At 35.0% G+C, this 22,947-nt stretch overlaps 1 long non-coding RNA gene across 1 annotated transcript; it reads right to left on the reverse strand.

Annotated features, from left to right (window-relative positions):
- Positions 1-10,262: 10,262 nt before the first annotated feature.
- LOC118192829 (uncharacterized) lies at positions 10,263-12,635 on the reverse strand. Its single transcript, XR_004758826.1, has 2 exons — positions 12,463-12,635; positions 10,263-10,545 (listed from the first exon to the last, which is right to left on the reverse strand). It is a non-coding gene; the product is annotated as an uncharacterized LOC118192829 (long non-coding RNA).
- Positions 12,636-22,947: the final 10,312 nt, after the last annotated feature.

Consider the following 22,947-nt stretch of genomic DNA (forward strand, 5'->3'; position numbering starts at 1 on the left):
AAGTAAAGGAAATATATTTGGTATCATATTTCAACGAAAACATAAATTTTGATCATTCTCGAATCCTTTTAAGCGATATTTTTGCACGACATTTTACATACGGGCAGAATAAAGTACTCTTTTTCGCATAACTGATTGTAAAATAAATTTAAAATCTATTCAGAAAGGATTTTTTTTGGGATGTCATTACGTAAGTACGTACGCACGTATGTATGTGACTCGCAAAACTCAAAAACGAGTGGCCTTTGTAACACGTAGTTGTGCACCACACTTTTTAGTTGCAATCGGCCGCACCAAAAGTATATAAATGTGTATTTATACCCTTTCTGTTACCTGGTTTGGTGAGCTCAGTATTTTTATTCTTTATGTGCTGACTCGCATTTTATGCTAATTTAAGTTCCGATTAAAGTTTTTATACCTTTAGTTAATCCGCATGCAATATTTGTAGAATTATCAACAATTTAAAGTTGTTTAGGTGGTACTAAGCCATTTGTTTAATTTGAAACTCTTAGGAGAACAATGATTTAAGTCAGTTTCTGCATCAACTTCAGTGTCTTTTTGCCGAGGGGACCAAAATCAAACTTTCAGTTTTGTACCCCGAACAATCTGTCTTCCTGCCCCCTGGCCGAATTTGTTCTTTTTGCGTAGAAACTCGAAATTAATTGTAAAAATAATTTTTAACTGCTTTTGACTGTATCTGGTGTTTTACGTTTTTCTGTACTTTACAATTTTTAATGAAGATGTTTTGAGATTTTATGTACTTTTGTCTTGCCGGGAAGTGAGAACTGAATTGACTGAATGAGAAATATATCTCTAAAGAAGTTTGAGCAAAAACGGTTTAAATGAAATGCAGTAAAAAGTTTGTATAATTTAATAGGCGGTACAAGGAAGTCATCAAATGTCTTATGCATTTTACACTGAAAAAGTAAAGTAGTTCGCCAAATGAGTTATTCTTAGCGCAAACTGAAAAAAATACGCCAAGATAAATTTTTAAATTTCTCCACCAATTTCTCACCAAAAATTTTAAAATTTAAAATCTAGGCATAATTTGAGTCGAAAATCGAATTACGGAAAAAAAATTGATATGTTATTTCAGGAAAAGTCCGAGTTTGGGTCGAAATATCTATGTTAGAATAATGCTGTATATAAATCTAACATATGTCCTAAGTCGCGCTTTGGAGACATGAAAAACGCAATTTGAATTTCGTTAATCGGTCAAAATTCAAAACCGTCCTTTATTATTATTATTATTATTATTATTATTATTATTATTATTAGTCCAAAGGGATTTGAATCCCGAAGGACTATTAGTTTCGTTTTGGCATTTTGCGTCGGACGGATAAATGTCGGTTCACTTTTCAAACTGTTGCCATAAAATGTTAGAGTCCTGCATTATATTTGAAGAAATTAAATAATGAAAATCTGCGTAAATGTATGTATATTTCTCGTATTGTGATAAAACAACGGTACATTTAAATGAAATGCAGTAAAAAGTGTGCATAATTTAACAGGCGGTACAAGGAAGTCATCAAATGTTTTATGCATTTTACACAGAAAACGTTAAGCAGTACGCCAAGTGAATTATTCTTAGCGCAAACTTAAAAAATTTGTCAAGATAAATTTTTTAATTTCTCCATCAATTTCTCACCAAAAATTACAAAATTTAAAATCTAGGCATAATTTGAGTCGTAAATCGAATTATGGAAAAAAAATTGTTGTGTTATTTCAGAAAAAATCCAATTTTAGGTCAAAATACCTATGTTAGAATAATGCTATATCTGACATATGTCCTAAGTCGAGCTTTGGAAGCATGAAAAACGCAATTTAAATTTCGTCAATCGCTTAAGATTCAGAACTGTCACCCCCCCCCTTTTTAGTCCAAAGGGATTTGAATCCCGAAGGACTATTAGTTTCGTTTTGGCATTTTGCGTCGGACTCATAAATATCGGTTCACTTTTCAAACTGTTGCCACAAATTGTTAGAGTCCTGCATTATATTTGAAGAAATTAAATAATGAAAAATCTGCATAAATGTATGTATATTTCTCGTATTGTGATAAAACAACGGTACATAGAGTCATCGAATTTTGAATAACGTAATCCTCCAACGAATATGAGCATGTGGAAGACCAAATTTGAAATTTGAAATTTGTTTTATGATCGATTTCCTATTTTTTAAAACTTTGACGAATTTTTGATTAACAAACTCAAGGATTTCAAAGCGAGCAATGGCAACGTTGTGCAGAAAAAACATTTTTATCTCCAGCGCGTGAGTCTCTGTATCGGAAATTCTAAAGATATGCTCGTTTTAAAACTATTTTGCGATATTGCTGTTGCACTGGATCTTATGGTTTAAGTGCGAGGAACATGATATTTAATAAAGAAAGGTAACACACAAAATGTTAAAAAACGCCCCTTTGGACGTAATTTAAAATCTGAAACATTTCAGACTTTTTTTTTTTTTTTTTTTTTTTTTTTGCGCAGTGTACAAGGAAGTTATGGGGGTATCCACATCAGATTCCTTTAATCTAAAATAAAATAATGTGCAAAACCTCGCACTGAAAAGACGGGGATTGTTCATTATCTCCCGTTCTACTGGACCGATAGAGGAAATTTAACATGTTTCTCATGTTCTGAAAGTGCGACTTATGGTGTACATTAGGTTTATATATAGCAAATGTTCTGGGTTTTTTGTCACAAAATCGGACATTTTCTGAAATAACACGATTTTTTTTTTTTTTTTTTTTTTTTTTCCATACTTCGATTTTACAACTCTAATTATGCCAAAGTATAAAGTTTTGTAAAAATTGCAATGGTTTTCTTTAGCCCTCAAAATTTTAGCTCCTCAGTGTTAATTGAATTTGGTATTATTAATCTCTCTCTCTTTTTTTTTTTTTTTTTTTTTTTTTTTTTTTTTACTCTTTTAATTCTTTCTTCCCAGTTGGAAACTTAGGTTCAATCCAATAAAATACCCAGTATTTTCTGATTTGTTTTTAAAATTTGTATTTATAAGTAATTTTTATAACGCTTTTGAAAACCTTTTAGAATTTTAACCCGTAAATTTTTTTGCCATCACCTTGAAATTGATGTATTTCTAGACATACATGCAAAAACTTAGAAGGTTTTATTCGAAATTTCCAAAAATATAGGTCATTTTATATACTGGCGCATTTTGAAAAGTAAACTTTCATTATAAGTGATAATTACGCCAAATGTGGTTTACGTACTTTCTTAAAATTGCTTGAAAGAATGAAGGATGCACCTTTTATTCCTCTCATGCACAATGAAAGGGAGAGGAAAATTGGTTACCATAACATTAGGAATTTCGCTAAGGAAATAATTCTTGGCGCAAATTGAAAAAAGTACGCGAAGTTAAATTTTCAAATTTCTCGGTACGTTTTTCACCAAATTTTGCAAAATTTAATATTAGGCAAATTTGAATCATAATTTGGGAAAGCATAAGTACAGTGTCTCACAAAAGTGATGGGACACTTGTGCTTTACAAAAGGAAACCGTAATAAAATAAATTTAAAAAAAAACGTGTAAAATGTTTTGTGGGTGTGTTTCATACTTAAATTTAGTATCAATTATTACATAACATACATTTTCTCAAAATATTAAAATATTAATTTAATAAAAATACAATTGTTTAAAACGGAGCAAAAAATGGCTGACATAAGTGATGGGACATCATTAGATACTACTACGTACTATAATAAAAATATTTTTTGGAGTTTTTATTTTTACTCAAAAGCAATTGGCAATAATTTATAAAATCGTCTGTAGTATTTCTCTCCAGTTTGTTTTGGAATTTTTGTGTTTCTTAGCTCTGTGCAGCCATGAATGCTAAACGAAAAGAAACTTTGCCTGAAATTCGAAAATTAGTTAATAATTTGCATGTTGAACTTGGAAAATCTATTAGATAAACTGCTGAAACAGTTAACTTGAGTCATTCAACAGTTTTTAATATCGTTAAACGATATAAAAAGAATCGTATAATTCAGGATAAAAGAAGACCTGGCCGACCATCAAAGCTATCCAATGGAATTAAGCAAATTATCGTTCGAAATATTAAAAAACATCCAAGAATGAGTGCTCCTAAATTTGCTGCTGATTTGCAAGCATTATATGGCGTAATTGTTAATCCTGAGACTATTAGAAGAGCAATTCGATCTGCTGGATATCACGGTAGAGCAGCCAGGAAAAAATTCTTCGTAAGTGAAAAGAATAGAAAACTCAGACTGGCTTTCGCAAAATCCAACATAAGTAAGAATTCTGATTACTGGAACGAAGTTATATTTGCTGATGAGAGTAAATTTAATATATTTGGTTCTGACGGTAGAATCTTGGTGTGGAGAAAACCCAGGGAAGAATTTCGCAATAATTTCAAGTTAATTACAAAGCCTGTCCGTTCATTTTTAGACGATTTTGCTTTGCTATTAAAAAAAACTCGTCTGCTTGTAAATTTGTTTTTTAACTGCGACTATATTTTTTGAAAGTAAAAGTTATCGTCTGCTACTTGGTAGTTTTGTTTTCGTGCTAAATGGCGCTTTTAAAGAAGCAATGGATGGAAGGCTATGTTTGCCCTCTTTCCGGAGGAAATTACTTGTATCTAGTTATCAACATACGCTGTGAAAGCCATGGTTTTTCGATATTTAAAACTAAGACATGTAATATTCTGAATAAGAAAGAAAAAAAGACAAAGTTTAGATTCAAGTGGAAAAGTTGTTCCAAATATATATCCAAAGAAAAGGCAGAATGTTTCGAATGTTGCTTTGGTAAGATCTTTAATGTTAAAATAAAATCTGCTAATGCAAAGGACATTTGCAAAATCATTAGAATTCTCAGTTTCAACTGTAAACAAATTGATTAATGCTGATTTGAATTTTAAAAAAGCGAAAAAACGTAATGTGCATCGCTTTTCTCTACGACGTATCGTCAAACGCAGAACATGCTGCCAAACTCTTTATGAGAAACATTTATCCGAATAAAAACGGAAAATGTTATCACAATAGATGAATCTTGAGTGTATTTAAATGGCTGCAATAAAAAGAGATCCATTTTTTTTAACATCAAAGAAGAGAAAAAAGTCTTAAAACATGGTTCAAAAAATCTAAAGAAAGTTTTTCAAACGGATTTATGATTGTTGCTGGTTGAGTTGAGAAAATGGTAAGATCAACCCCACATTATCAGGAAAATATTTTATACCCAGTTTTCAAATATGAAATACCTTCTCTGTACCCACAGTGTCCTCAATCAGTCGAACTGCATCAAGACAAATCCTGCAGCCACACACCAAAATCCACTATTAATGTCCTGAAAAATGGAACAATGGATATGAGTGGAGGCCATAACCTTCACACATATCCTTACCAAATATCCAGTGCGCTTTTGGACTTTAAAACTGCGGATTGCCCAAACGCCAGCCTACAACCCTTCTTGGACTTTAGAAGGCTGTTCAAGGGAACGCAATAAAATACCTCTTCCAGTAGTATAAAAAGCGTTATTGTGTTGTGGAGGGGGAAATTACGGTGTGGAAAGATAGTGAAGAATAGCTGTTATCAAGTAGATCCCTTAAAGCACAAAATCTTTAGGTAAACTATTTCTGTAAAAACTGTAGAAACATTACGTATTTTTTTTAGCAGGCAAGATGAAAAATATGCAACACCTTCGTCGGGAATCGAACCGCGGACCTCTCAATTACACGCTGAGCGTGCAGACCAATACACCACAAACGCTCGCTAAGAAGGCGGAAGAAATACCTTACAATAAAAATCGTCTAAAAATGTTCGAACATCCTCTGTATAATATATATTTTAATATTTCTTTGACTTGCATTACTGGGTCAAAAATAAAATTCTTTGATAAATGGTCTTAAATTCTGTATTTTTCTGCTGGTATGTTTATGTTAATCTGGACTCAATCCCAATGGTTCAAGAAAAGCTGTTCGAGCACTTTTTAGATAAAGATGCTTTGTTTCATATACAGAACTAAGAAAATAAAACTATTTCGTTTTAGAAAATTTTCATCTTGAAATTTAATTATTCTTTTATATGCATCATAGTCTCAGAATGTTCTACTATACAAGTAAAGAAATGTACTGAAGGTTAAGTATTTTAGATTTGTACAACTACGACATGAAAAATTACTTAAATGAGAAGTTTTTACATGTAGTTTTTAAGCTTAATTTGGAATGTAGAATGAAAACTTATAACACTGCAAGTGTAAGAACACTTGCATATTTATTAATTTAAATTTGCATACTGAACAATGTTTTTTGGGGGAAGGGGCGACAACTAAGGCACTATAGAAGCGTACGTCCACTCTTGCTTACAGAAGATGGTTAATAGACGGTAGTCAGCCAGTCAACAGACAGTAAAGCAGTTTTAGAGAGGCAGCAGTGGCCAGACTCTACAAACTAGAGCGTAAGTAATGAGTGGCCAGCGGTGAGCAACGGATGTAACAAGTAAAATATATTCAATTGTCTGAAGGCCCACCAGCGGCCGAGTGATAAAGTCGCTGAACACTGGTAGTTCGGTCCGAGGTTCGAATCCCGCGAACGGGCTGGCTTCATGGGTGTTTTCGTGGTTTTCCCCATGTGTAACGTGTATACGAGTCAGTTTCCCTTAGAAAGTCCTCCACGAAGGCATCGTTAGGCAGATAGCCTTCGAGGCTTTGCCGTAATTAAATAATCTAACCTAACCTATCGATTGTCTGAAAGGTCATAACGCAATTTTTGATGTTCTTCAGAGGTCCTTTATTTAGATAAAAAAACATGATCAGTGAGTAGTCCTTTTATTTGATAATTTTTTACTTTCTTTTAATGAGCTTCGTAATTCCTCGTTAACAAAATAACCACATTTTATCAACAAAGCGTTGAACAAGATTCTGATTTATAGCCTCGTCTGAATTGAATGTTATACGAAAGAAAATTTGAACAGAGCGAAACAAGTGAAAACCTGCAGCCACAAGATCAAACGAGGCGTGGCAACACTATCTACATCCAAGCTCAATAATTTTTGTCAGGTGATCAAACTTACGTGTGGTTTTGTTTTCAGGCTCCTACCAATGAGCCAAGAAATCACTTAGAGTGTGTGCTGTCACCAGTTGGAACAGTTTCAGCGAATTCATCTTCCAGAAGCTTTCAGAGCTCATTAATCGTATAATATTTGCATTTCATCCCGAATAGGCTAGGCCGCATACAAGCTTGTTCGCCTGTCAAAAGTTACTGAAAGTTTGGATGAAAATTGTTGCCATACGTACCGTACTTGCCTGATCTTCTATACTCAGGATTTTACTTGTTTCGCTAGCTTCAAAATTTTGTTCTTGGTGTAACACTTATTTCAAACGAGACTGTAAATCAGCACTTAGTTTAGCTTTTCGGTAATAAATCTAGGTTCTATTGTGAATGAGGAAGTACAAAGCTCATTAAAAGATAACAAACAGTTATCGAACTAAATACTACTGACTGCTTATATCTTACAACGTTTTCAGACAATCCAAAGTCTCAACCAATAAAGGATATTTTATATAAATAAAGGATCTTCGTAGGACATAGAGAAAATGCGTCGTTACATTGTAGGCTTCCTCACATTATTTATTTAAAATGAACGTCAAGGAACCTAGTGAACTGCTTAGTGAATTGTCGCTGTTATTACTTTGAGGGAAATATAGGGTATTTTAATCGAGTTAGTTGTTGTAGCGGAGGTCGAGGAACCTAGTGAACTGCGTAGTGACTTGTAGATACACAGTTAACTAGTTTCCTCAACGTTCGCTGCAACAACTAACTCGAGAAGGGTTAAAATACCCTACATTTCCCTCAAAGTAAAGCAGTCGGCCCCTTCCTTACAACAAAGCCTCTTCTTGGGTTTTAACTCAGAATAAGAAATATGAAGCTAATCTAATAACTTTCTTTCTTTTCGCCATCGACGGAACAGCTAGCCCACTGCGTTAGATGCTTTTCAGCCTGTTGGGTCCTGTCGATGGAATTAAAAATAAATGCATAAATAAATATAAATAAAGAGCTTATTACTGTGTCCTCCAGGAATTGATTATATTTAGAGCTTAGTGCAGTGTCCTCCAGGAATTGATTATATTTAGAGCTTAGTGCAGTGTCCTCCAGGAATTGATTATATTTAGAGCTTAGTGCAGTGTCTTCCAGGAATTGATTATATTTAGAGCTTAGTGCTGTGTCCTCCAGGAATTGATTATATTTAGAGCTTAGTGCAGTGTCCTCCAGGAATTGATTATATTTAGAGCTTAGTGCAGTGTCCTCCAGGAACTGGCCACGATAAACGAGGAACATTGAAAGAAGGACCAGAACATGGAAAGAAGGTGCATGATGGGGACTACTGAGACTAAGAGGAACACTTTTCACTATTATTATTATGGTGCATGTTTAGGTATACAGATATATTAAGGATATGGTGTTTAATACTAACTCAACTAAACTATAACTAACTAAACGAAACTCAGCCGATGCTAAGCACAATTATCTAATGTAGTTGGCTCTTTAATTTAAACTAGCCGGAGAATATTAAAAGGCACGTAATAACACGGCCGAGTGTAACAGCTTCAGGAGAGACTCAGCCCGAATGCAAACACGTGCTACTAAGGATTCCTAACACTCTAATGCAGTAAGTTGAACCTTCCTTACACAGTTCACTCATGCTGGTAGGGAGTTGTAAATGGAAACAAGAACTGATGGAAAAGGTTTTTCAAATTAAAATACCTTTTCTTGTAAAACAATTACGTACTTTTAAAAGTTTAAATTCAAATACAAATAAACTATTAATAAGATCAGTAGGTTATTTAAGATATATTCCACACAATTCCTCTAAGCTTTCGTTCATAAACTAAAAAAATATTGAATGAAATAAACGCTGTTTCCGTTTGTTTGCTGTTAATTACCACTCCTACAGGGCGATAACTCGCCATTCCAAATATGACCGCCAAGCAGATGTTTCCTCCAATGAGAGCAGCCCGTAGCGAAATTGTCTGTAGGCTTTGTGAATATGCGTGTCACTTTTCAAACTGTTGCCACCAAATGTTAGAGTCCTGCATTATATTTGAAGAAATTAAATAATGAAAAATCTGCATAAATATATGTATATTTCTCGCATTGTGATACAACAGCGGTACATAGAGCCATCGAATTTTGAACGACGTTATCCTCCTACGAATATGGGCATGTGGAAGACCAAATTTGAAATTTGGAATTTGTTTTATTATCGATTTCGTATTTTGCAAAAATTTACGATTTTTTTTCAAAGCGAGGAATGGCAATACAGGGGGGAAAAAAACTTTTTATCTTCAGCGCGCGGAACTGGAAATTCTAAAGATAAGCTCATTTTAAAATTATTTTGCGACATTGCTATTGAACTGAATTTTATGGTTGAGGTGCAAAGAATATGATATTTATTAAATAAAGGTAACACACAAAACGTCAAAAAAAAACGCCCGTTAGACGTAATCTAAAATCTGAAACCTTTCAGACTTTTTTTTTTTTTTTTTTTTTTTTTTTGTGTGTGTGTGTGTGTGTGCATTTATGTTTTTTCCGTTTTAGTTTCACTAGAAGTAACAAAAAATTCTTTTAATGTGTTTTTTCCATTTCAGTTGCACTTTGTATTAACTGTTATGCATAACTCATTAAGGCTCATAACTGACCAAGACTCAAAGTAACTTCTGGGGATAGATGTTAGGTGTAAAATGCAAGTCTCTACTGAAATTTTCACCTTCGAAGTTATAAGCTTTAAATACTCGAAGTTTCATGTTTTTAAATTTAATTTTAAGAGAGAAGGAAATACGGTGATGAGTTGCTATTAAGCCGGAGTTTCCAAAGCAGGATTTCAATTTATGCGTTATGATATCTATTTTAAAATTTTATTTACCGTTTTGAATTTATTATCTGTAATAACTGGTATACGTAATTTTACATTTACTAATTTAAATCTGTTTACATTTAGAATTTTAATGCTGCTTATGTAACGATGGATGATGTCTCTAAAACCATACAGCTTAGTATTCTACCTAAAGTAAAGTAATTAAAAGCTAAGTGGATTGTTAATTAGGAACTTTAATTGAGCATCAGACTTTAAATATTGCAAGATCTTCCCATTTGCTCATTTAATTTTTTGAACTGTTATGAATTTCTGTGAAATGAATCTCTATATGCCGCTCCCAAATGCAATCATGTAAATTAGTACAGTAATAATAATAAAATATTGAAGTTAGCCTTATAAATATCATTAATAATTCAGTAAGTATTCGCAATTCAGTTTTATTCACTTAATATCATTAACAATTCAGTGAATTTCATCAACAATATAGACTTTTTTCATTGTTTCCGATATTCTTCGTAGTAAGTTCAGCGATTATATCCATCTCCCACACGTGCGTTTGCGTCTTCTTCGGCTTGGGCATTTTGATATCCCGGGGTATTCGGGCGTATGCTTTCGTCTGCCTCACCTGTACCTCCAGGCGAAATAAAGGGAAAGATCCACCCAGAAACTGCATTTGCAGTGATCAACATTCCAAGGATAAAAATCTGTAAAATGAAAGAGCAGAGAAGTAATCCAATTAATTTAAACGTAGGAATGATATACAACTCAGTTTCTGTGTTGTTACAAAATACAGTTGGGAAAACTGTGTGCTGTAGAAACTAATGAAAATGCTTCAGCTGGACGTATTTTAACATAATTAACTTAGTTTTGTTTATTTGATAATGGCTGAGCACTCGAGGGCGATCCGTTCAAGGGGAGGGATGTCTTTATTGAGATTTTCTAAGGGAACACATGGGAAAAACCACGAAAACGCCCTTGTAGACAACCATTGATTGGGCATTGGTTGGGATTTGAACCACTTTAATATAATTGAAACTTTAATATATAAAACTCGCTTCACATTCTGAAGAGCAAAGAACGAACTTAAGTATTGCATATTTCATCTAATAAGCGTTAACATGTATACATTCGATTAACTGCCAACTAATGAACTTCAGACCTACTATTTCTCAGGCACTGAAGAATTTGGCAATATGCATTTCAATACATTCATGTTTTTTGCTTACAGAATTTTTAGTGAAACGATTTCTTAAAACCTGGCATTTTCATTTCCTTCTGATACTTTCTACCGTTAACTTTGGAAAAAAAAAAAAAGTTACAACATGTGATCTTTAATACAATAGCATTTTAAAACAGTTACAGTGTAACACAGTCCAATAATATATACTAGGTGGGATGTGGTGGTCTCCTTATTATGGAGGCACCTAATAGGTGGGCCATCATCGCCTCCTATGAAGGGATGGACAGTTACAACCATGCCTTCTCCAGTATTCGAACCCAAGTCCTTCAGTATCGCAGTCAGGCTTCCCTAACCACTATACCGTCTGGGCGGCGCATTTTATAACATTAGAGAAGGAAAACAAAGAAAAGTATCATAAATCAAAAACACAAGAAATTTTAATCAAATTGACCGAAAAGAAAAACAGATCTTCAGATATAATTTAAGGTTTTCTAAAGTTAAATTTTTAATAACTGATACTTTCTGAATAACAAAATTTAACTTTATCAGGATTGGTGTTCCTCCTTGCTTTCTTTGGAAACATTAACTGTCCTGACTCGAAACAGGGAGCTTACTAAAGCTATGTTCAATAAATTGTGAAGCAGACAATACACATAGGAAGGGTATACGAAACCCTTTATTTTTCTATCTTTACAATGATTTCCGGAACTTCGGAATACAGAGACCAACCACTTGTGGTCTGAACGTAAGAATATAAAAATATTAACTAAACTCTAACTAAACTAACTTTGGATTAATAAACAAGTGCCTAACTCCAAGATTGGCCGTAAATTAACAAAAAGCCGTATGTTAGAGAGCTGCTAAAACTACGATAGGTTTAAAATTATCACGAGGATTTAACCTCTGGCCTTGAAGGCAACCAGCACACGAGTAAAACTACTATGGCAAGGGCCTGCTTCTAATAGCTCCTTCCTCTCTCTTGCTTGGCAAAAAGCCACAACTTAAGTACTTGGCGTTAGCAAGACAAATTTGCATAAATAAGTTAAAAGCTTTTAATTCTGGCCGGATGTAGAAAATAAGAAGTGATAGTAAAGATTTAAAATAAAATAAACGTTAGTAAAACTTAGGATCCTTACAACTTGATATCAGAAATTAAGGAAGTAATCATATATATATATATATAAACATTTTGTTTAATTTCTATCTCACAAAATCTGTTTTCGGTTTCCAAACTAAACTGTAACGTGATATTCAAACGAGTTATAAATGAGACAAAAACGAATTTTCACTGGAATTTGAAAAATAAGTGATTCAGATCTAACATTATATGTATATAAAAAAAAATCAAAACCGATATTTTGCTGAAATTCACATTTTAAACGTGTACAGACATGTCAGATGAAATTTCCTTGAAACAAGCAATATTTTAAAAGAAACTTACCACTAGATTAAATTTCATCTTGGAAAGAAACTCAGCAACTATAAAATGCCAATAAAATTCAGCGTTTTTATAGGAAAGCAGTTCTAGATATTTCGAAAAGAAGGCATTATTATTTTTCTTTTCTCTAAGTATTGTTACCAAATAAAGGAAAATCTTTCGTTTAGTAAGCCCGATATAACGTTGACGCAATACGAAACAGTTGAATAGATATGCAATCTACGATTTTGATTCGTCGTTTTGATTCTTCTCTCTTTTATCTTTTTTTTTTTTTTTTTTTTTTTTCCTTAAGGCGTTTGTACTTTTTTAAATATGAAATAAACTGGCGTACGTTCAAGATATTACCTAAGGATTACCTAAGATAATATTACCTAAGATATTACCAAACACTTTTATTTCATTTTGCTATTCTGAAGACCTTCAGATGCAGAATTGAATAAAGGAACTTCGGTATATTTTTAAACAGGACGAAACTGAAAATATTTTCTATCCTGTGTCTTTACCTAAAAAATAATTGTACCTGTCTTTTTGTTTCCACGTAAGGGAAACGGTGGACTTTTCTTTTTGTTTTCGTTCTTTCGACTATATAGTAACTTTACTGTAAATTTTCCTTTACTTTTATAAACTTTCTTTAAAGTTAGTTATCCATAGACTCCTTAGAATAGAATAGAATCTTAAATTTAGAATTCTTTTGCTTTCTAAAACAGAAATATAACAATAGGAAAAATAATAAAAATTGTGGGCAATATTTTACATTTGTTACAATTTTTATGTATATTTAACCGCTTGAGTGCTGAAGAATTTTCTTGTATGTACGTTAAAAGTAAAGAATAAAATGCATAGTTTTTTTTTTTTTTTTTTAGAATAATAGAAACAGTTATAATTAACTTTAATTATTATATGAAAAGTAATTCTTTCTAATAAAAATATTTTTCATTCTCACAAACATTCTTGTAATGTTTCACTGCACAATCTCCATGAACTTCTTTTTTACACATAGCGCAAATTAAGTTGGATCGTTTAATTCCATCACCTTTTTTTTTAGTCCAAAGGGGCTTTGTCCCTAAAGAACTATCGTTTTCGTTTTGCGATTTTGCGTTGGTTCACTATAAATGTCCGTTTCACTTTTCAAACTGTTGCCACCAAATGTTACAGTCCTGCATTATATTTGAAGAAATTAAATAATGAAAACTCTGCATAAATGTATGTGTACTTCTTGCATTGTGATAACAACGGCACATAGAGCCATCGAAGTTTCAATGGCGTAATCCTCCTACGAATATGGGCATGTGGAAGCCCAAATTTGGAATTTGTTTTATTGTCGACTTCATATTTTGTAAAACGTTAACGAATTTTTTGTTAACAAACTCAAGGATTTCAAAGCGAGCAATGGCAACCTTGTACAGAAAAGAAATTTTTTATCTCCAACGCGCGAGTCTCTATATCGGAAATTCTAAAGGGATATGCTCATTTTAAAACTATTTTGCGATACTGCTTTTGAACTGAATTTTAAGTGCGAATTAAGTGCGAAGAACGTGATATTTAATAAATAAAAGTAACACGCAAATGTTAAAAAACGCCCCTTTGGACGTAATTTAAAATCTGAAAACTTTCAGATTTTTTTTATTATTATGTCGAAATCAATGAATTTTAGATCATTCAATATTACATACATACATATATATATATATATATGTAATCCTGCCAGTTGGTAAGCAGTTAGCATGCTCTTGGATGACCCCCCCCCCTTTTTCGAGTTTCATCGTTTGCCGAAGAAGGCAGCTCATCTCCAGGTCTGGTTTTTAACAATATATTGTTGCATGCGTACGCGTTCATTAGGAAATGAATGCACAAATCCGATGAAAAATGAACAAAAATTTATTATTATCACAACAAAAATGCTTAAATTTTCTCAAATTATTATGCAGTATTACAATATCTCACAGTAGTTATCTTTTAACTACTCAAATGTCCAATAGAACGTAATTCAAAACAGCTAAAGAACGCTAATCCGCGAATTCGCTACAATCAACAAGAGCAGTTTTCTAAACAACAACAAACTAAGCAACTACTACAAACTGAGGTGTTTTCCTCCTTTTATAAGATTTTAAAATCACGCGCTAGAATTTTCCAGTACTTTCTCGAAATCAAAAAGAGATATTTATTTATTTAATGCACGCGCTCTTGTATTTTTAATTTTCCGGCTTAGCTTTCTTCTTTTAATATTCGTCACGCGCTGCACTGCGCGGGAAATAAAACCAATTGATTTATAATTGAACTAACATTAGCTTTTTAAATACCAAATTCGTAACACTGCCCCCTTCCCAAGGACTGCACATCCCGGGCAGTACAATCCCTGGACAGGAAGCTAAACTTACAACTGTGGCATAAACATTACATTACAATATCAAACAACATGAACAATAAATGCAATAACTAACTTAAACAAATCAAATGCTATCAAATACTAAATACAAAACAAATACGAAATACAAATCAAATACTAAATTCAAATCAAATACTAAATTTAAAAACAAAAAGGACCATGGTCTGATACTATTTACAATTATTTACATTATGTACTATGGCCATAGTAATGAGCTAACCTGTCGTAATGAACGACTTTAGGTTTAGAGTTCGAAGACTTACGAATCCGAACCACGACGTCATTCAGCCTGTTTAGGACTGTGTACGGGCCATCCCAAGGTGACTGTAATTTCGGACAAAGTCCTTTCCGTCGATTCGGATTCCACAACCACACCTTGTCTCCTTCGTGGAATTGATGTTCAGTAGCTCTTGTGTCATATCGGGTCTTCATCTTCTCCGTCGCCAAGTTGACTCGCTCTCGTGCAAAGTTGTGCATCACTTCAAACCGGGCCTGGAGATCTTGAATATATTCCTCAGACGATGAAGGAGCATCCGGAGGGCGACCAAACAAGAGATCACAAGGCAAACGAAGGTCACGACCGAAGAGCATCTGTGACGGGGAATAGCCATAGAGCTGTAATGTACTAGAGAGAGAAACGGCAACCCTGAAGGGGAACAGGAATGCGAACCACGTGACATTTGGAACATTTCCCAGATCGTATTTCCCGCGGATCTTCCTTCCCATTGCAGTCTATGGAGAATTTGTGAGAAGCAAATGTTTTGCGTGTATGCGCATTGTTTCGGACTTCAAAAATGGTACTTTTGTGCTCCGCATGTAGATGAAATTCCAGATACGTGAAAGGTAAAGGAGTAACATTTCACAGCTGAGCGTTTTCTAATGTTTTAAAACGTAATTATATAAAATGTAGAGGTTTTTTTATCCACTCTACTTGCCGTTTTCTAACAAAAAATAGATTTTCTAATTTTATATAATATATGCATACTTGAAATAACATTTAAATAAACGTATCTTAAGACATATGTATGTTGCTAGTAACTGTGTTCCGAAAAAAATGTTAAAATTTTAGTAATACAATATAATTTTAATTAGTCTAGTATTGGCGACTTTGGCGACATATTTCATACGCCAACAGACTGCTTTGAATGCGTTTGTTTATATATTCTTTGTATGCGTTTGCTTATGCGGACATGTGCGAAGTAGTAATGTATGTATTTAATACTTGGTAATGTTTATGTAACACTGTTTAAGAACTGCATAAAATTATGTTTTTTTTGGGGGGGGGCATGAATGACTTTATTTTATCCCCTTTTCTTGCATCCAAATATAACAAATATGTTTACTTTCAATCACGTATTTTCTTTCTTATATCATGTTTCTGGCATTTATTCCAATATTAAGAATTTGTTAAGTATTAAGAAAATAGAAATTATATAGCAGTTAAATTTTAATAGTTTTAAGTTTCTTTTTAAAAATAATGAACATTATTTAAATTTTACCTTCTAAAATTATTTAAAATAAGTGTGACTACATTGTGCAACGTGCATAATATATATATAATATATATATATATATATATATATATATATATATATATTTGCTAGTAAAAGGAAGTCTTAATTTACCACCTTTTAGTTTCATAATTTAATTATTTACCACTCTCTCTCTCTTCCTTTTAACTTATATCTGCTATATTGACATTCATTTTTAGTTCAATTAATTTAATATCTTTCTCACTTTGATTCGCCTACTCTGTAGTTCTCTGTAATACACCGTATTAACATTAAATTTCCTTTTCGTATTAATATTAAATTTCCTTTTTGTACTATTTTCTGTTTTCACTCATTTTTCTTATGTTATCTATTTTTTTTTTATTCTGTCCTAAGTACTAAAAAACCTTCTTTTTTATTTATTTATTTTACTTATTTATTTTTTAGTTTCTTATTAGTTTATTATTTAATATTTAGTTTATTATTTATTATTTAGTTTATTATTTAGTTATTAGTTTATTATTTAGTTTGTTCTCTCCAGTTTTTTTATTTTATTTTAAATTTTGTAGACGCCGAGGAACATATTACAAAATATTATTCTACAGCATGATAATTATTTTAATTTTAAGAATTAAAATTTAAAATAAAGTTAAATTTTAAAATAAAGTGTCCAATTTTAAGGAAATTAATAATTTTGGCTGGTGTTTATCGATCTAACCTCTTCTGAAAATTCAACGGCAGCTTCTGCGAAATGACATCTTTCCAAGTTCGCATTTCGAACGAAAAAATCGCCAGCCATGGCGATAGTACGCCAAAGTCTGGGTTCAGTTCCATTTCATGCCCAAACACCTGCAGCTCATTCCTGTGCCGCTTTTTTATCCGGTTTTGAATGGCGATACTCCGTCTAGTATATAACAGGTCTATGGGAATAGCCGGTAGTCTCGTGGACAGCACTGCGGTAAGCCAGTAAAAACAGCGATAATTTCTTGTCCCAGTCCTGCTGGTTTCTGGAAACCACTAATGAGAGGTTATTAAGGATGGTTCGATTGAACCTCTCTACCATGCCGTCCGACTGGGGATGTAATGGCGTCGTCTGGGTTTTGTCAATACCGAGTAGTTTGCATAGTTCTTTGATTACTACCGAGGTAAAATTCCTTCCCTGATCGGAATGTAACTGAAGAGGTACTCCGAACCTGGGAATCCAGTGCTGTATCATCACCTCAGCTACTGTAACAGCCTCTTGATCAGGAATAGGATACGCTTCAGGCCACTTGGTGAAGTAATCAATGACAACGAGTATGTATTTGTTGCCATCAGCAGTTCGTGGATGAGGTCCCAAGATGTCAAAGGCGATAAGTTCAAACGGCGCACCTACGTTGTAACGTTGCAGCTTGCCTCGGCTGCGTTTTCTCGGTCCTTTCCGACCTGCACAGGCATCGCAAATCGGCACCACTTTTGCACGTCATCCTTTGCATTATTCCAGTAAAAGCGCTCACGAACTCTCTGTAAGGTCTTCATAATTCCAAAGTGACCTCCTGTAGGGCTGTTATGTAGTTCTTTAAGAACATCAGGAATCCGGGATCTTGGAAGTATCAGTTGCCATCGGAACGTCTTCCCATCATCCGATTCGAATTTCCGGTATAAGACGCCGTTTCGAATGTGAAGTGAATCCCAAAGTGCCCAGTATTGTTTTGTTGTAGGACTACAGATAGAAATGTCCTGCCAATTAGGTTTTCTGTTTGATGACTCCATTAAATCAATTATGGGTTTAATGTCGCGGTCTTCCAGCTGGTCTTTCCTGACTTCATCATCACTCCACGGGTCTCGATCAGCCGATGTTGATGTTGTAATTTGTCTTGCGACCGGAGTCAGCAGCTCGTATTTCGCTTCCACCCTGGAACAATATCGGCAGCTTTCTGGGCAAGGTCGTCTAGACAGGGCGTCGGCGTTCCCGTGTGATGATCCCTTACGATGACGGATAGTGATATCATATTCTTGGAGTCTCTGTATCCACCTGGCTATTTGACCCTCAGGATTCTTGAAATTTAAAAGCCAGGTCAATGATGCATGATCGGTGCGGAGCAGGAATTTTCTGCCGTATAGATAGTGATGGAACTGTTCTACAGCTTTGACTATGGCGAGCAACTCTTTCCTGGTGACACAATAATTCCTCTTCGGCTTAGACAGGCACTTGCTCCAGTACGCCACTACACGTTCTTGGCCGTCTATTTCTTGGGACAAAACAGCACCGACACTTTCATTGCTCGCATCCGTGTCGAGAATAAATGGTCTGTCGAGCTGAGGATACGTCAGGATTGGAGCAGATGTTAAAGCATCCTTTAAGTTGTTAAATGCATCCTCGCATTCTTTTGTCCACAAGAACTTTTGCTTACTCTCTGTCAGCTTGTGAAGGGGTCTTGCGATGGAAGAAAAGTCCTTCACGAATCTCCTATAGTAAGTGCAAAGCTCTAGGAAGCTTCTCAGCTGATGGATATTTTCGGGACGTTTCCAGGATTTAACGGCTGACACCTTTTCAGGATCCGTGCACACACCTTCTGCAGAGATGACATGTCCCAGGTAAGTCACTTCCTTTCGGAACAATTTGCATTTAACGGGACTCAGCTTTAGATTGGCTTCTTTCAGTTTCTGAAGCACCTTTCTAATATTTTCTAGTTGCTCTTCAAAACTCTTTCCGACGATGATGATATCGTCCAGGTATATCAGACAGGCTTCATAGGAAAGTCCTTTGAAAACAGTCTCCATGAGGCGTTCGAATGTTGCCGGCGCATTACACAGTCCAAACGGCATCACCTTGAATTGCCAAAGCCCTTGTACCGTAGTAAATGCCGTCTTTTCTCGGTCATGAGGGTGTATTTGTACCTGCCTATACCCACTCTTTAAATCAAGCGTTGAGAACCACTTGCTTCCAGAAAGAGTGTCTAGAATGTCGTCAATTCTAGGAAGAGGGTAACTGTCTTTCTTCGTAACCTCATTCAACCGGCGATAGTCAACGCAAAATCATGTTGAGCCGTCTTTCTTTCTGACGAGAACGATGGGAGATGCCCATGGACTTGCTGAAGGCTCGATGACATCGCCTTCTTCCATATCTTTTACCAGTGTTCGCACCTCTTCCTGTTTAGCAAACGGTAGACGCCTTGGATTTTGCTTGATCGGAGGATGATCACCGGTATCTATTCTATGTTGTGTCAAACTAGTTCGACCCACGTCAGAAGACGAGCGGGAGAAAACAACTTGAAGATCTTTAATAACGCGATCGGCAGCATTCTTCTCTTCATCGTTTAATTGCGCATTCTGAAGTAACTCTGATGTAATGCTTTCTGAAGACACGGATTCTTGGATGTTACTCTTTCTTTCAACGGTGGTTACTGGAGTACATGTTGCAACCACTTCACCTTTCTTAATAACTCTCGCCTTCTCAGTTACATTGGCGACTCTCACCGGGATAACCGTTCTGGATAGGTCGACGAGTGTTGAGGCTACTAGTACTCCTTTTGGGCTATTACAGTTATCGGGATATTCTATGATGCCGTAGCGGAAATTGCTATTTTCGGCTATGGATCCAGGAAGTAAAAACTCGGTTTTTGCGGGAATTGTGAAATCATCTTGAGCTATAATTTTGTGGATAGATTTCACTCCATCATTAATTCCGAATAGGGCTATGTCCTCAGATGTAGAACGCAATTCGTTATTTTTAAAGTCCAAGGAAAAATTGTACTTCCTTAGAAAGTCCAATCCGAGTATGCAAGAATCAGTGATCTCTGCTACATATGCCGTGTGATGGTAAGCGGCACTTCCAAACTGATGTTAACGTTCATTTTTCCATCGATGTCGATCTTCTCACCGGACACAGTCTGGAGGGTAACGCAGGGCGGCGTCCAGATAAGTTTGTTTCCCAGTTGTTGAGCCAAATCTTTTCGGATGATGGTAACGTTGGCTCCTGTATCTATCGTCATATTGCAAAGAACTCCATTAATATGTCCTATTATAAAAAGTCCATTACTGCCGCCTCTCACTGCAGAAATCTGAAACGCTTTAAACTGGGGCTTTTCATTATCTGGCAACCTCCGTCCCGCGAGATGGCCACTAATTAGTTTCCCTGCTGTTTGTTAGGAGCGGTCTTAACATCCGTACCCTGGGGTATTCTGCAGTTTCGTCGTATGTGTCCTTCAGCACCGCAGTTCCAGCACTTAACGGTCGGTTTCTTCTCACCAATATTCCGTCTCAAGGAGTTCAGTTGTCTAGTTAAATCGTCTAGACGAGCGGTGACTTTATCCCCTGGCTCCTGCACTTGAGCAGCTCTGACTGGGTGGCGGTCTCGATGAGTGGCTTGCTGGGCTGCCTCGAATTTCATGGCGTACACTAAAGCGCTTTTCAAATCTTTAACATCCGCCATTCGCAGTGCTTTCTGTATTTCAGGGTCCCGGATGCCATCGACGAAATATTGCAGCGACAGGATTTCCCTCGTTTCTCTCGGGCACTCCGTAAAGGCAAGGTGGGACAGCCTTTCAACATCCGTGGCGAGTTCCTGGAGTGATTCGGTGGGCTTCTGTTGACGGGATTTTAATTGAAGCCTGCTGTAGTCTTTTAAACATTTCTCGCCAAAGCGCAGCTCCAATGCGCCGGATAGAGCTTCGAAGTCAAGTCTTTGGTTTTCCGGAAGCGTCTGCAGGATATCCGCTGCGTCTGCTCTCAGCGAAGCGGCGAGATGACAGGCCTTAGTTTGGGAATCCCATCCATTCGCATCCGCCACTATAGAAAATTGTGTTTTATACACTTGCCAGGAGGTCTTCCCATCATAAGTGGATAACTTCAGAGAGGGACGAGCAGGCATGGGTAAAAATTTAAAACCATCACTATTGTTCCCTGCCGTCTCTACGAATTTCTTTAAAATATCCACTTCTTTGGCTACTGCAGAAACCCTATCATCAATTTGTTGTTTGATTTGGTGTTGGACGGCACAAACTCTTCCTTCTATATGTTCTTTTACAGAAGAAACTCTTTCTTCTACTTCTTCTTTCACCGAAGAAACTCTTTCTTCAATTTTATCTTTTACGGAAGAAACTTTTTCTTCAATTTGTCCAACTTTATTTTCAACTGTGTCAATTCTGCCATCCATAGCTTCAAATTTATTTTCTATTATGCAGGTAATTTCTCTTTTCATTTCCTCTTGACCAGCTTGAACGGCTTTCATTTCTTCCTTAACGGATTCCTGGCCCAATTTCATTTCCTCCCTAACAGATCTCATCTCTCCTTTAACGGAAACTTCCATCTTTTCGTGACCAGCATCCATCTTTTCTTTCATTTCTTCTTTAAATGCAGCAAAAGCACTGATGAGCTGTCTCAATTGCTCCTCCATCGCTCTTGTTACTGGCATTCAAATCCCACTTCTGACACCAAAAATTGTTGCGTGCGTACGGGTTCGTTATGAAATGAATGCACAAGTACGATGAAAAATGAACAAAAATTTATTATTATCACAACAAAAATGCTTAAATTTTCTCAAATTATCATGCAGTATTACAATATCTCACAGTAGTTATCTTTTAACTACTCAAATGTCCAATAGGACGTAATTCAAAACAGCTAAAGAACGCTAATCCGCGAATTCGCTACAATCAACAAGAGCAGTTTTCTAAACAACAACAAACTAAGCAACTACTACAAACTGAGGTGTTTTCCTCCTTTTATAAGATTTTAAAATCCCGCGCTAGAATTTTCCAGTACTTTCTCGAAATCAAAAAGAGATATTTATTTATTTAATGCACGCGCTCTTGTATTTTTAATTTTCCGGCTTAGCTTTCTTCTTTTAATATTCGTCACGCGCTGCACTGCGCGGGAAATAAAACCAATTGATTTATAATTGAACTAACATTAGCTTTTTAAATACCAAATTCGTAACAATATTTTTTTCTTTAAAAATTCTTTGATCTTGGCAAGACCCTAGCTTCACTTCTTCTGTTTTATTATCATTTCAATATAAAATTTTAATTAATTTTCGGTACTTCTACGAAGTATTAACTCTTTAAGCTAGCAGGTCCACCCATAATATCTTGTATATTTTCACTAATAGCATATTGCTATTTATTTTATTTTGTACATCGGCATTTCCATTCCATTATTATTATCCTTATTACACCTTAATGTGTTTCTTCAAGCGTACGCGTCGGGAAATTGGAACAGAGAATTGAGACTCAAGATTCTGACAAAGTTTATTTAATTAATTGAAAAATGTGTCACGTACTGTATCAATTGTCTGTTTCGGTGAAACGCGTTATGAAGTTATAGTTCGAAATTCATTAAAAAATTTCCCCTGATGTGCCTTAATGAAGTTCGAATTGGGCTAATCTGCCATTTACCGCTTCTTAGTTTTTATGTTTTAAGCTCGAATAATTAGTTAATTCTTTTACTAATGTTTTAAATGTACCTAAATTAGATTAGGATCTTGCTTACTATTAGTATTGATTTTTACTTGTAAATAATCAAATGTTGTATTTTTCTCTTGTAACACATTTCATTGCTACTTATTTTGCTTATATTAAAGTTTTCACGGAACCACAGTATTTCAGCGGGTTTTTAGCGTTCGAACTAGGA

Source organism: Stegodyphus dumicola, chromosome 2, assembly GCF_044657685.1.
Source record: "Stegodyphus dumicola isolate Sdum_Otavi_A_Nest chromosome 2, ASM4465768v1".
Lineage (NCBI taxonomy): Eukaryota > Metazoa > Arthropoda > Arachnida > Araneae > Eresidae > Stegodyphus > Stegodyphus dumicola.